Here is a 12,847-nt window from a genome sequence, read left to right on the forward strand (position 1 = left end):
ATTAAGAAACAGAGTATTCTAAAAATAACAGTCTATTTATAGTGTTTTTATAAGCTACTGTGTTTCTACCATAGTGGTCATAGTTTTCTCTAGTTTGCAAGACATGTTATATTTAGTTTTCTCTCTAAAAAAAAAAAAAAATAGTTAATAAGGACTTCTGCAATGGTTGACTGGATTAATGTTATGCTTTAGGCTTTTGGTTTTCTTAGATTCTGCAGCCAAATTGTTTGTCAGTTATAAAATATACTGAATCGAAAAGACTAAAAATTACTTTTAAAACTGCAGGAGGAGCAAAGGCTATATTCTCAATCTGCTTGCAAAAATCTGTTGCTTGCATGTGTCATCTGTCCTAGGTTTGTCTGCTCTAATCAATGTTTGCACCATCATTGATTAGGGCAGCAGTGGACAATAGGAAAAGCTAGTAACATGGACTGAGTTGCAGTACATAAAAGAAAGAAAAACACTAGAGTTTAACAGATTTCTTTTTCTATTCACGGGGTTTTGCCCCCAGACTATTTTCTTATGTTAGCTTCTCTGTAAAGTTTCCTTTAACTACTGGCTGAACTAATAAGTGAAAAATCCATCCAGGTGATGAAGGAGTGGGAATTGGATTCTAGAGAGCTCCCTATTTACAGATTACTAAATTATATGAGGAACACTGCTGAACAACGTGCTGAGCATATGTTCAATAAGAGCTACAAGATTGAAGACCTGCTAAAATCATTTGGAAACAAGTCACTTGCATGGTTTCCTTCATAGGCCTTTAGGCAATTACATATTTAAACTCTCAGCATCTCTGTCTTCTATTTCAATGAACAAAGGGCCACAAAAGAAATCCATTTAAAATCTTATGCAGTCAATGTCCAGCTCAGGGTTTGTATTCCTATCAAATTTTGGTAGGTTCAATAATTTTGGGTGAAAGAAATGCAGTCCTCTGGTGCATAAAAGAGGCTGGAGGAGTAGAGAGAAAACAGAACTTTTTTTAGTGAAGTATTGTTATAGATAATGATTCTTGTGTAATCATTTGGATGAAAATTGCAAGGTAGTAATGCTTAAACCTATCAGTTTATCTTTTGGAACCAGTTAAAAAAAAAAAAAAAAACAACAAAAAAACCATTACCTTAATATCTAGCAGCCATTTGATATCATGTGGAATATTATGAATTTGGAGACCAGTTTTCTTGTTATATTTGTTTCTTGGACTTTATTGTTTGGACTTTATAAGAGTTTCATTGATCTGACCCAGCTCAACTAGTTACTTGGCCTTTTACTACAGCTGCCTTATTACAGGGTGCTGTCTCAGGGAGTATCTGCTTTCAGGACAAGAGGAATGGCTGCATTACTTCAATGAAAAAGTACTCATTTCTGGATTGTTTGCTGGGCAATAAGGAGTTGGGACAAATTATTAGCAAAGCTTAGTCTAGGTGTGTATCAGATTATTTCTGGGTTAATGTGAATTGTTCATGGTCAAAGCCAACTTGCAATTTAAAGGGGAATTCTTAAACCATCTTGCCTTCTCCCTCCCCACATTTAAAGAGGGAATTACAGATTTTTTTGGGTTGGAAAAAGCCTCTAAGTCCAGTCATTAACTCATCATCACCAAGACTACCACTAAGCCATATTCCTAAGCACCACATCCTCTAAACACCTCCAGGGATGTTCACTCAACCACTGCCCTGGGAAGAAGCCTGTTCCAATGCTTTACAACCATTTTGGTGAGGAATTTTTTCATAATATCCATCTAAACTCCCCCTGGCACAACTTGAGGCAATTTACTCTTGTCCTATTGCTTGTTAGCTGGGAGAAGAGACATAATATATATATAAAAATGATTATTTAAGACCTCAAGACAAAGCTTTGTGATGCAAGAAGATACAGATGTGAACCTAGTCCTTCAGCTGCAAGGGTTGCCTCTGCACTGAGCAATAGCTCTTGCGTGAGCAGTCAAAGTTAGGAGGTTGAACAGTGCTGGCAATTTGGAACTTGGTTTTACTGTTCTCCACCAATGTCCCTGGACAGCACACTGCAGCTAGCAGGAGTGGAAGTGTCACAAATTGCCAGGATGGCTGTTGTCTCCTAGCCAGGGAGTAGTTTCTGGCAAGGCTTTGGGACACCACAGAAATGAAGGATGCAGCATGTGAAGTGTGGAGACCTAGGTCTAGGATATGTAAAAGCTGGGGCAAAGTGAGCCCTTTATGGTTCTCCAGAGAGACTATTTTCATCAAAGATGTGCTGATGGAGACATCTGTTTAAGCACTGGTAGCCTTTTTTACAGACATGTGATTTGTCTCCTGTCAACACCTCTGTTTGGGATTTCAAAGATGTCATTATTTGAAACCAAGCAAAGCAGAGGGCTAGCTCATCCAAGGAGATGGCTCAGGAGCAGCCTTTCTTACTAAATCTCACAGAGGCATCCTGTAAATTTAGGATAAAGGCACAGGGCTTCACTTCCGTTTTTGTTGTTTTGTGATACAGCCCCTTCCCTTCCCAGGGGAGGTTTCTTCACAGCCATTCTGTTTGGGACAGCCTTGTATTATCAGAGTCTTGAAAACCTCAGCCTAAAGGCAGGTGGTCCTAAATCACTTATTTTCCACTGAAATATTTAAGGATTATTTTAAAGAAGAGCCTTAGCTTATAGTGTGTTTTATAGGAGAAGCAAGCAGGAGAGCTGTCCCAGGCCATATTTTGCTGCAGTGCTTGCTTGGTTAGTTTGTCTGTGTAATTTCAGAACTGCTGATTCATTTCCAGGCTTTGAAATTAGTGACCCCAAACATGGCCCTTTTCTAACCTGAGGAACATTTTTTTAATGGAATGTAGACAAATGACATGTTAATGTAAATCATCATACTTAAACTAGAGTTAATCTGATTTGCTTCATGGAAGGCAAACAAGCAAATTCCTTCAAGGCTGTTCCTCCAATTCAGTCAGAGCCTCTTTCTGGAGCTGCCAAAATGTGAGCGGTGGTCAGAAAATAATTGTGCTTCAGCACTGGGGAATGTAACAGCTTACAAGAGCAAAGCCTGGCCCACCCCTCCACAGTCTAAACCAGTGCATAAGGGCAGTGCCAGAGTGCTTGCCAGAACTCTCTCCCTCTCCATTAATGCTTTTGAGACGGGGCATGTGCAGAACTCAGCGAGGCAGAAATATTGCCACTTCTTCCTCTCAACACTTTTTCCCTCTGGGGCAGCTTGTTAATGTGGGGGTAGGGAGGGAAGGAGGGAGGGAGGGTGAGAGCAGGGAGGGTCGGGGGGGCTGGAAGTCAAGCCTGTGAGTCATACAGGGGAAGTTCATTAAAGGCCACACAGCTGTATACCCGGGCTGAAAAGGGCTGGTTGCTTGCTGATGAGAGTCTCTCATCGCTGGGGTTAACACACACAGTAACATGGGATTCTGTAGTTGCACATGAGATCATGGTACAGAAGCTGTTTCTGAAATCAGATTAAAAACAGGTGTGGGGTGCAGTAAAAGCATGGGATTGGTAAATTGCCTTAGAGACATGGATATCTGAGCTAGTGCATGTGCACATGCATGTGGGTTGCATGCATTAGGAAAGGTTCAGCTGAGAGTAAAGAAAATCCTTAGATGTGTCCCTTTGGTTTTGTTTGAATTTCACTGCACTCCAGAATAATGCATAGGGACTCAGCTGCTTCCCTCAGGGATGTGAAGGGCACAGTTTACGACTCTGCCTTTAGATGTTTCCAAATACAGAGATCTTGCAGAGTCACTTCTTGGCTTCCTACAGGTGAGCTTCTGGATGGATGCACCAAATTGCTTGGTCTAAACACTTCTAAGTATCTGATTAAAAACTAGATTTTGGAGAAGAGAAAAAACCTCCCAAGTAATTAACATCTAGTAGAGTGCTCTTCTTCCAGTTGCCAGGTGTATATATTAGCTACCAGTGAAGCAAGTACTTGCAGTTAATTGTGATAAATCTGTCTTTGGAAAATAATCAATTAAAGTAATTTAAATTTAAGCAAACTAAGATTGGACCTTGGCTCCAGATATCAAATCCCTTTTCCCTATACTTTTAGGCTGTTGTAATTTAATTCTCCAGATTGTATGTGATTTACCAGGCAAGAACACCACTACCTTTTATTGATATCTGAGCTGTTAATGTAGAGTACAGTTCATACTATTCTGAAAACAAAATGTATGCAGTATATTCATTTCTGAACAGAAAAATACCTTATTCACTCTTCCATAACCATCCATGTTTAAATGGATGGAAAAATAGGAAAAGTAGAGAGGATAAAACTTTGAGGTTACTGTTTAGGAGCAAGTATTCATGCCAGATGACTCAGAATTCAAGCTGCTGCTCACTTTGCAATGCCAAGTGAAAGTCAAGTACCAGCCTCACTGATGTGAAAGAGTAGACTGGACTGGGCTGGACTGAACTGAAATATATTGACAAAAAACTGAGGTGGACTTGTTTAGCTGTACACCACTATCCCATAATCTTTCTGGGCTTTCCTCCAAGAGATGCATACTGAAAAACAAAGGTGGAGCAAGAAAAAAGGCATACAGGGTCACTGCCTACAATTTTTAATAATGAAAAATAGTTTGAATGGTCTACTATCCATCTTCCATAGCCTGCAGTTAACTTAGAGCATTAAGTATTTATCTGTGAACTTAAGAGTTCTGCCTGGACAGCATGATGATGCCCTGAAAGGAAACAGTTCTTCTGACATTACTTCACATGAAATTCTTGTGAGTCAGCTAGGGAAATGTGGTCTTTAAGAAACTAGGATGGATAAAAAATTTATTATATCCAGGTAAGCTGCTCTCTGGATGTGGTTTTTAATGTTACCGCTTCAAAATTGAAGGGGATACAAGTTGGATTATTTGTATGAAAATATTTTTTCTTGTTTTGTTGGTTTGGTTTGCTTTTTACATAGCACAAAGGAATAATGTGATCTCAACACTTCAAAAATAGAGCAAAAACCTCTGAGTTCATGGAGCATTTTTCTCAGTGAGCTTTAATTGCAGCAACAGAGGTAGAGATTGGGTGCTAGGGAAAAAAAAACCTAACTCAAACTAAGCAATATCCTAAAAGTAAAGGTAATGAGATCTATTCTTAGACCTCAGAAGCTGAGGAGGTCTTTAAGAACAGATTGGACAAACATTAATCAGAAATGACAAGACTGAAGCTGAACCTGGGCATACACTCTGCCACTTCATAGAGGTCTTCCTAACCATCCCTTCTATTGTGCTAAAAGTTATGATAAAGCTTACATTTGAAAAGTGCCAACACATATTGCCTCCATGGAAAGGTTAACTTCTAAGTGGCTGAACCAGAAGTGAGGTCTTTTTCTCCTAAGAAATTGAAAAATACTAAATTGATAATGATGTACTGAGTCATTCTTTCCACTGCACCATCAAATTACATGCTTGCATCTGTCAGCCATATGCCATTCCAGTCTTTCCTGTCTTGATTTCATTAATAGCACTGGGCCAAACCAGGCAGAATTCCTGTTTGTGTAGGCAGGTGCCCTCTCTCATTAGTATCTTCTTGCTTTCTGTTTTAGTGAGTATAGCCCCAATAATATGACATTTCGAAATCACATTCCTCATTAATAGATGTACCTTAGAGTTTGTTTCTAGATGGCAGAAATAAAAATGCCCTCTTTATTTTCAGTTCCCTGCTTCTTGCCCCTTACAGGTGCCACACTTTTGCCATGTTCCTCCAGAGTTGCTCGTTCTGTACCTCATCCCATACAGTGGGACTGCTAATCTCAGCTTTGTAATACTGACAATGATTTTGTCAGACATGAATATGAATTGTATGCTTTGTCTGGCAATAATTATGCTACTGAATTGATCCTCTACTGAATGATGGATTGACCTCCCTACACTGAGCTGTTCCCTTAGGAAGCGTTGTGGAACACATGCGGGAGGCTGTTTTTGTAAGGCTGGATGACAGTTCAGAGATATGGGAGTAATTGTTCTCTAGCAAAAAAAAAATCTCAGTAGGACAGATATGCTAACAGACCTTTGCTGCTTTAATTAAAAGGCACCTAAATGTCTGCTGCAGTGCCCAGAAAGTTTTTTGGAAGACAAAGCCCAGGCTCTCTAATACAGATAACCAACTTGGATAGAATTGCAGATATGGGACTGGGGGTAGTTTTGTTTGAATCGGTGAACGTCGTTCTCAATTTTATCACCTTGCTAAGAAGGCGTTGCAATGGGGTTAATTCTTAAACTTCCTCCTAAATGTTTCTCAAGCTTTTCTCTGCGTCCATAATTATCATCTGGAAACCCTCAGAGTGCCTTGTGAAAACCCCTTGTGATTCAGGTGGGTAGTCAGTAATTGCCCCACTGGTGCTGTGAGCTGTGGGGGGTGGACCAGCCACCAGTAGGTTTCTGGTTCTTAAATACTTGGGAAGTGCTGGGAAGAGGTAAGAAGGACAAAAATCTTGACATGTACAAGAATAAAAGTGGTGCACTGCTGCAAAAATTATGATGCAATGAGGAAGCTCGTTATATTTATACTATAGACTTTTTAGAAGTCTAAGTCATGCTACCCTAAGACACTTCCTCCACAGGTGAAAACAAGGGGTTTGGATCTACTGAATGTCGTTCATCTCAGAGGACTCCAAGTTAGTGGGTTTTTTTCCTGTTTATGTTTAAATTGTTTTGTTTACTGAAGGGGCTGCCTTTTCCAAAATTATGATTTCACTGACCTGTCTTAATGTTCAACATAGTTCTGTGGTTTTATAGTCTCTTCACATTAACTTTACAGTAAAGTTAATATGATAGAATGACATTGTGCCAGAATCTCTCAACAGTTTTTTATTTAAAAAAATTTATTCAAACCACAAAACAAACCATATTGCTCTCAAAAGAAAGAGACATTCAATCATTTCAAGACTCATTCAACTGATATGGAGGTGAGTTTTTTTGCTTTAGGAGTATATTTTGAAAAGACCCTGTTCCCACTTAAAGCAATTTTTATATCCTTTTTCAGTCCTCAGTTTCACCTCTGACAGTGCTTTTTCCTGGCATCTCTCTCTGGCTGAGAGATTTACAGTTCTTTCCCGTGACAGAGTAGATATTTGGCTCTCCTATCTAAGTCTTTATTTACATACTGACTACTTCTGATTTGGGAGTCTTTAGGCTCTTTGAAAGGAAATGTTATTATTTTTTTCCATTTATATCTTAATTTTATTTTTATCTCAGGTTTTATTCATCTTTATCCATGGGTGTTTTGCCAGGAAGAAAATGTTGACTTTAAATTTCCGTTTGTTGCAGGAATGCACTTTAAAAATCCCCTTAACAACAAATGTCAGTTCCTTTGAAATTGTATTTCCCAACTGTTGTTTAATTTGCAAAAGAAGTAAAACCTCCAGAGGTACATAAAAAGGTTCTTATTCTTTCAGCAGAGCTAACAGATTTTGAAATCTGACAAAATGTGGTAAATTCTATTTGAATCAGTTCCATTTCAGCATTTCTACTTAATATAACCAAACTGACAGAAAAATTATTTGACACTTGAGATGATTGATACAATCTTTCTTTTTTTTTTCCCCCCACCAAAAAACAAGCATCTACAAAAAGGTCTCCTTTCTATTTGAGAATAGAAGATGCAGATTAGGGTGTAAAGACTGCCCTGAGATTGGCCAGGCTGTCTCTGGAGTGGGGAGACATTGACTGAAGTGTATCCTCCAGGTCTGAAGCAGGAGAGAAAAAATGATTAAACAACATAATCCAAGGTGAATGCTTATATACTGCAAAGCAGTACCTCTGGAAGAAAAGCTATTTCCTTGGATTCCCTGCTCACAAGATTATGAAGAGGCTTTATGGGTCTATCTTGATGTTAGTCCCTGGACTCTGTTTTAGGTATGGAACCCCAGCCTTTGGCAGCTCTTGGTGCTCTTCTGTACCATAGAGAGGAGGGAGAGAATGGATTTGCTCAGAGCAGATTGCTCATGGTGTTGGAACAAGCTGGAGTGAGGTCTTGCCTATGGGTGGGTTTATATGATTTGTATATATTGACATATGTTGGAATAAGATAAACCACTTTTACTTGGACGAGTGTCACTTGTACAAGTACCTATAGTACTACCATTTAGGAATGAGCCAGTAATTCTTACTATTTCTGAGCTACCTCAAAAAGTGTGGATTTTCTGTGACTTAGCTAGAATATTTGTATTCAAGTGCTGTGTAAAAGGGCTTTTCATCACGAACAAGTAAATGCCAGACTAAATCATGTAAGAATTACAGAAAGTTCAACACTCATAATGGCCTCATATGCTCGTAAACTGAGCTATGTTAATTGGATGGAGTTACCTAAGAGGAGAGAACAGGAGAGCTGGAAAGAATCTCAGCTGAGCTAGTATTGAGTCAATGCCCAAGTGGCTTGAATAGGCACCAAGACAACCGTGTTGGAAACAAGGGAAAGATTTCTAGCATCCACTAATGAGATAAGGAAAAATTGTTGCATCTTCACACAGAGTATAAGGTGGTTATTTTTTTTTAAGGAGAAATAAAGTTTTATTGGGATGGTTTTTGTCTCAGTTTGTATCTGGAGACCATATGTACTTCTTTCCTTCAGCTCTTTAGTGGGGGTTTTTTATGTTTAGTGTTGAGTTGGTGGTGTGCAATGTTTTTCCTAATGTTACTTGATTAGCTTGGATTGAACTCATCTTGCTGCCCTTTCTTCTATTTATGGAAGTATCTATGTTATTGTTTCATTGCAAAGTAGCCAACAGAAATATTAATAGCATAAAGACTTCTGTCTCCCTCACAGTCTGGATTTCAGCTGGGTCAAACCTGTTACCAAAACCACTGGAGAATGTACATCAGAGAAACACACCTTCACTCACCCCCAGCTTATTGGACTTGGAGTCACATACTCCATGAATGAGATTTCTAGAGGATTGTAGGGGGTGGCAGGGATACTAGACAGCTCCTTTGAATCATTAGATCCTGTAATGCTCAGCTCTAATGAGAGGAAGTGCACTTCAGAGTGCTGAGACTGGTGATCTCTTGTCTTTTTACTACATACCAGTGACTTACTGTTCACAGCTGTCACCTGAAGGGGGTGAGAGCCAGGCATTCAGCCCCTCCCTGACCACACAAGCTTTGGAAACACAGCATGTGTGTTGTGCAGCACTTAGTCTCACATAGAACTTCTTCCCCTTTGTAAGTTACAGACAAGGGCAAGACAAAAATACACTCATTTGGATAGGGGAGTAGGCTGCATATATCTATATAGGTTACTGTCAAGTTTGATACATGCTACCTCAAGTGCAAGGGGCAGTAGGAAATTGAAAACTTATTTAATTGAATAGATAGCCTAGAAACATGGCTTCCTAGTACTTCATGTCCATAAAGACTGGAATTTTCCTGAAATGGTCCATGTTTTCTAGTATTTGCACAGGTAACACTAATGAAAAAAATTGGTCTTGTTTCATATACCTGTAGCTTCTTCTCCCCTGGGGAGGCTGCAGATGATGAAGTAATGTGGAAAAGAGAAGGCTTTCGAGATGAGCATTACATGTGGGAAGGGCTTCTGCCCTTAAACCAGTTGAAGAGAAAGACCAAAGTGTTTGAGCAACAGGGCTTGCCAGGATAAGGCAGGAAGCTAAGAGAAAAATCTGTGGGATGGAAATTGCAACAGTATAATGAAATTAGAGTACAGATTCATGGCATGAAAGAATATTAACCATCTCCTTCTCACATCCATTTCTTTCTCTTTCTCACATCCATTTCCTTCTTCCTCCCTCCACTCACTTTTCTTTGGTGGAAAAATCCTGTCTTTGATATCTGACTAGCGTGTCCATGTGCAAACTGGCTTGGCAAGGGTCCCTGGAACATCTTTGGTTTAGAATTGTGCTCTGTGAGGTTTTGTATGGTGCTATTTGGTAGGACAGGGTTACAACAGTATAGACCATCACATCCCCATTCCCAGGAACAGTCTCAAGAATTATCTAATTAACAAGGACAGAGAGTCACTGGTATTTACTTTCCAAGATTCTTTGCTGGGTGTTCCTGGGGAGCTGCAGTGAAATGACAGAAGCTCTACTGATATTTAGCAACTGAAAATCTGATTGTCAATTGCCAAGAGGAAACTGCAGTGAAAGAATTACAAGAGATTCCTCTTCTTTTAAAATCTCTTCATCTGTTACATGCCTGGTTTTGTAGAGATGGCATTCAAATTCATGATACTTCCTCCTTGAAAAGCTGTTGGCTGTGGCAAACAGTATTTAGTCTTAAATCCAGATAAGCTGCTATTCTAGATCTGTAGTTCAGATGTATCTGAATCAATTTGGAAGTGAGGTGCCATGCGTCTTAATATGACAATAGAAAAAAGTCTACAAGTCAGACTAGGGGATTGTCTTACTATCCTAGCTGCTATAGTGGCCACAAATGGAGGCATGTGGGAAAGTGAAAAGAGTAGGAACACAGGTAATCCTGAATATTCTCCCAAGTACAGCTATTATTGTTTTAAGGAATGTTGTAAAATGAACCTTTATCCCTTTGTTTGCTTGCAACCTGGCTCCAAATTGCTTTCTTTAATGCTTCCTTTATTTTGTTGGCAGAGAGGGTAAACTAGTGATGCCTTTTTAACCCCTTTATGAACATAGTGATTTTATACACCTCTACCATAACCTGCTTTTTGTCGTCTCTTTTTGTGCCTGAGATGTCCAATCTTCATGTTTGTGATCTTTGTGGCTTTCCACCTCTGAATCTGTTCCAGACTCCCACAAGAGATGCGAAGGTTGCACTCATGATCTTGCAATGCTCACGAGCCAAATGAGCAATGGCATCATGTAGGTTATCTTTTTTCCTTTGTTTATCACCCAATAGTGCCTAAACTAAGTTTTTAAGCACTGCAAAGAATTGAGCTACTGTGTTCATGGAGCTTCCTATTACGTTTATACTGATATATCCTATGTTCCTATTTCTGTAATTGTCTCAAGATACCACTTGTGAGTGGTAATGGTCAGCAACATGGTAAGGAGCATCATTTATATGTGAAGCTGAAACTGTGCTTTGTCTTCTGTGCATCCTTTATGATCACCTACACTGAATTTCCTCTGCTCCTTTATTGTCCACTCAGCTCTGTTTATTTTTCTGTTGGCCCTCATTTTTAACTTAATATTAACAAAAGTTGAAAACATTCTCACTCCATTTTTCACCCTCTCTCAGGTACTTCATCAGGATGAGAATTAGCACAAGTTCAGGTAGAACCATAAGCCAGTAAGCAATGACCATTTACTTACAACTTCAGTTTCTACTTCCAACCGATTATCTGTCTATGTTAGAAGATTCCTCCTTTATCCTATACTTGCTTGTTTTTACCACTGCAGTTAGATATCCTTTTGGAAATCCAAGTAGTTATTTTTGGCTTTATGAGACTTATCTACAGAGTTTTTTACCCCTTCAAAATAGTTTTGCAAGGTATAATTTTTCTTCAAAGCCCTATTGACTCCCGAAGTTGATCATTCAGATATCTATTATTTTTGCAGGTTTGGGTTTTTTTTATTTGAAGTTGCCATTTACTTGCTCACTACAGGTCAAGAGGTCTGAAGTTCTCTTGAAACTGTTTGTTAAAATATGACATCACATTTTTTGTGGTCCTCGGATACTGATGCAATGAGAGGCTGCACAATATCCTTGGTAATTCAGTTATTTCATCCTTGAATTCCTTTAAAGCTCCTGGGTGAATACCATCTGGACTTGGCAATTTGTTAAGTTCATTTTGTGAATTTGTTTCATAACTTATTCTACAGTTACTTCAATTTCAGACAGCTCCTCTGAGTCACTCATTTTAAGAAAAAGAAACAAACTCCCTCAAAAGACCCCCACTATTTTTTCTTTCTTCTGGGAACATGGGAATCTTCCCAGCTTCTCCCAGAGTGAAAAGCTGTCCAACAAATGACATCCTCTCTTTGTACATTTCTGCTCTTACATTATTATCAATTGACTTTGCAATCAATCTATATCTCTGGGGATGTTTTACTTTTATCAATTGTGCTTTGAAGCATTTATGTTTGCTTCACTTTGTGTTTAGTTTTCAGTCTGTAGGAGTGATGTTTTTTATTCTGTTTGTTTGGACACACATCTTCCACTTTCTAAGGGCTGCCTCTGTTGAAGTATCAGGTAGCAATATTGAACTCTTTCTGCTCCCTTTCACAAGGATTTATCGGATGATGTTTATTGCCCATATGCATTCAATACTGTGGCTTTACACAGTTTTGAGTGTGTGGATGTGATTCTGTCTTTATCAAGTTTTTCTTTAATTTTACCAAGAGATCTGGCTTTCTGCAAGTAATTTTTCTGCTGTGAGGAAGAAAAGTGTTTTCATTTTTTCAGCTCTGAGCGATTGGGTCAGGGATTCCTTGTTTATATACCTGGAAGCTTATTCTAGATATCAGCTACAGCTATGCACACACTTAGATCTTCCATGTGCTCACTGAACATTGTAAAAAAAAAAAAGCAACAGAAAAAAACCAACAAACCCACATATATACATATCCATATATGTATACACTTGTATTTTATGTATATATGGAGTATACGTACACAAGAATGAAAGAGAAATTGTGTTGTATTCTAAATCCCTAGCAGCATATGGGATGAACTGGCTAATTCTGGATCATTTTTATGACTTCATGTAGTAGAGTTCCCAATGTGCTTGTTCCATAACCTTTAGATTTCTTTCAGAAAATCTCTCACTGAGTTCCACTGACTGTAGTGAACAGGTCAGATAGCTCATAGTTGCTAAGCACCAAGCAGACCTTAAGTGGAAGGGAAAAGATAACTGTGCAAATTTAAAAATGCACAAGAAATTTTATTGATCCCTAACTACTGCATGATCTGCTTTGAAATGATTTGATTTTGT

This window comes from Cyanistes caeruleus, chromosome 2, assembly GCF_971803275.1.
Source record: "Cyanistes caeruleus chromosome 2, bCyaCae1.hap1.1, whole genome shotgun sequence".
In the NCBI taxonomy this organism is placed as follows: Eukaryota; Metazoa; Chordata; class Aves; order Passeriformes; family Paridae; genus Cyanistes; species Cyanistes caeruleus.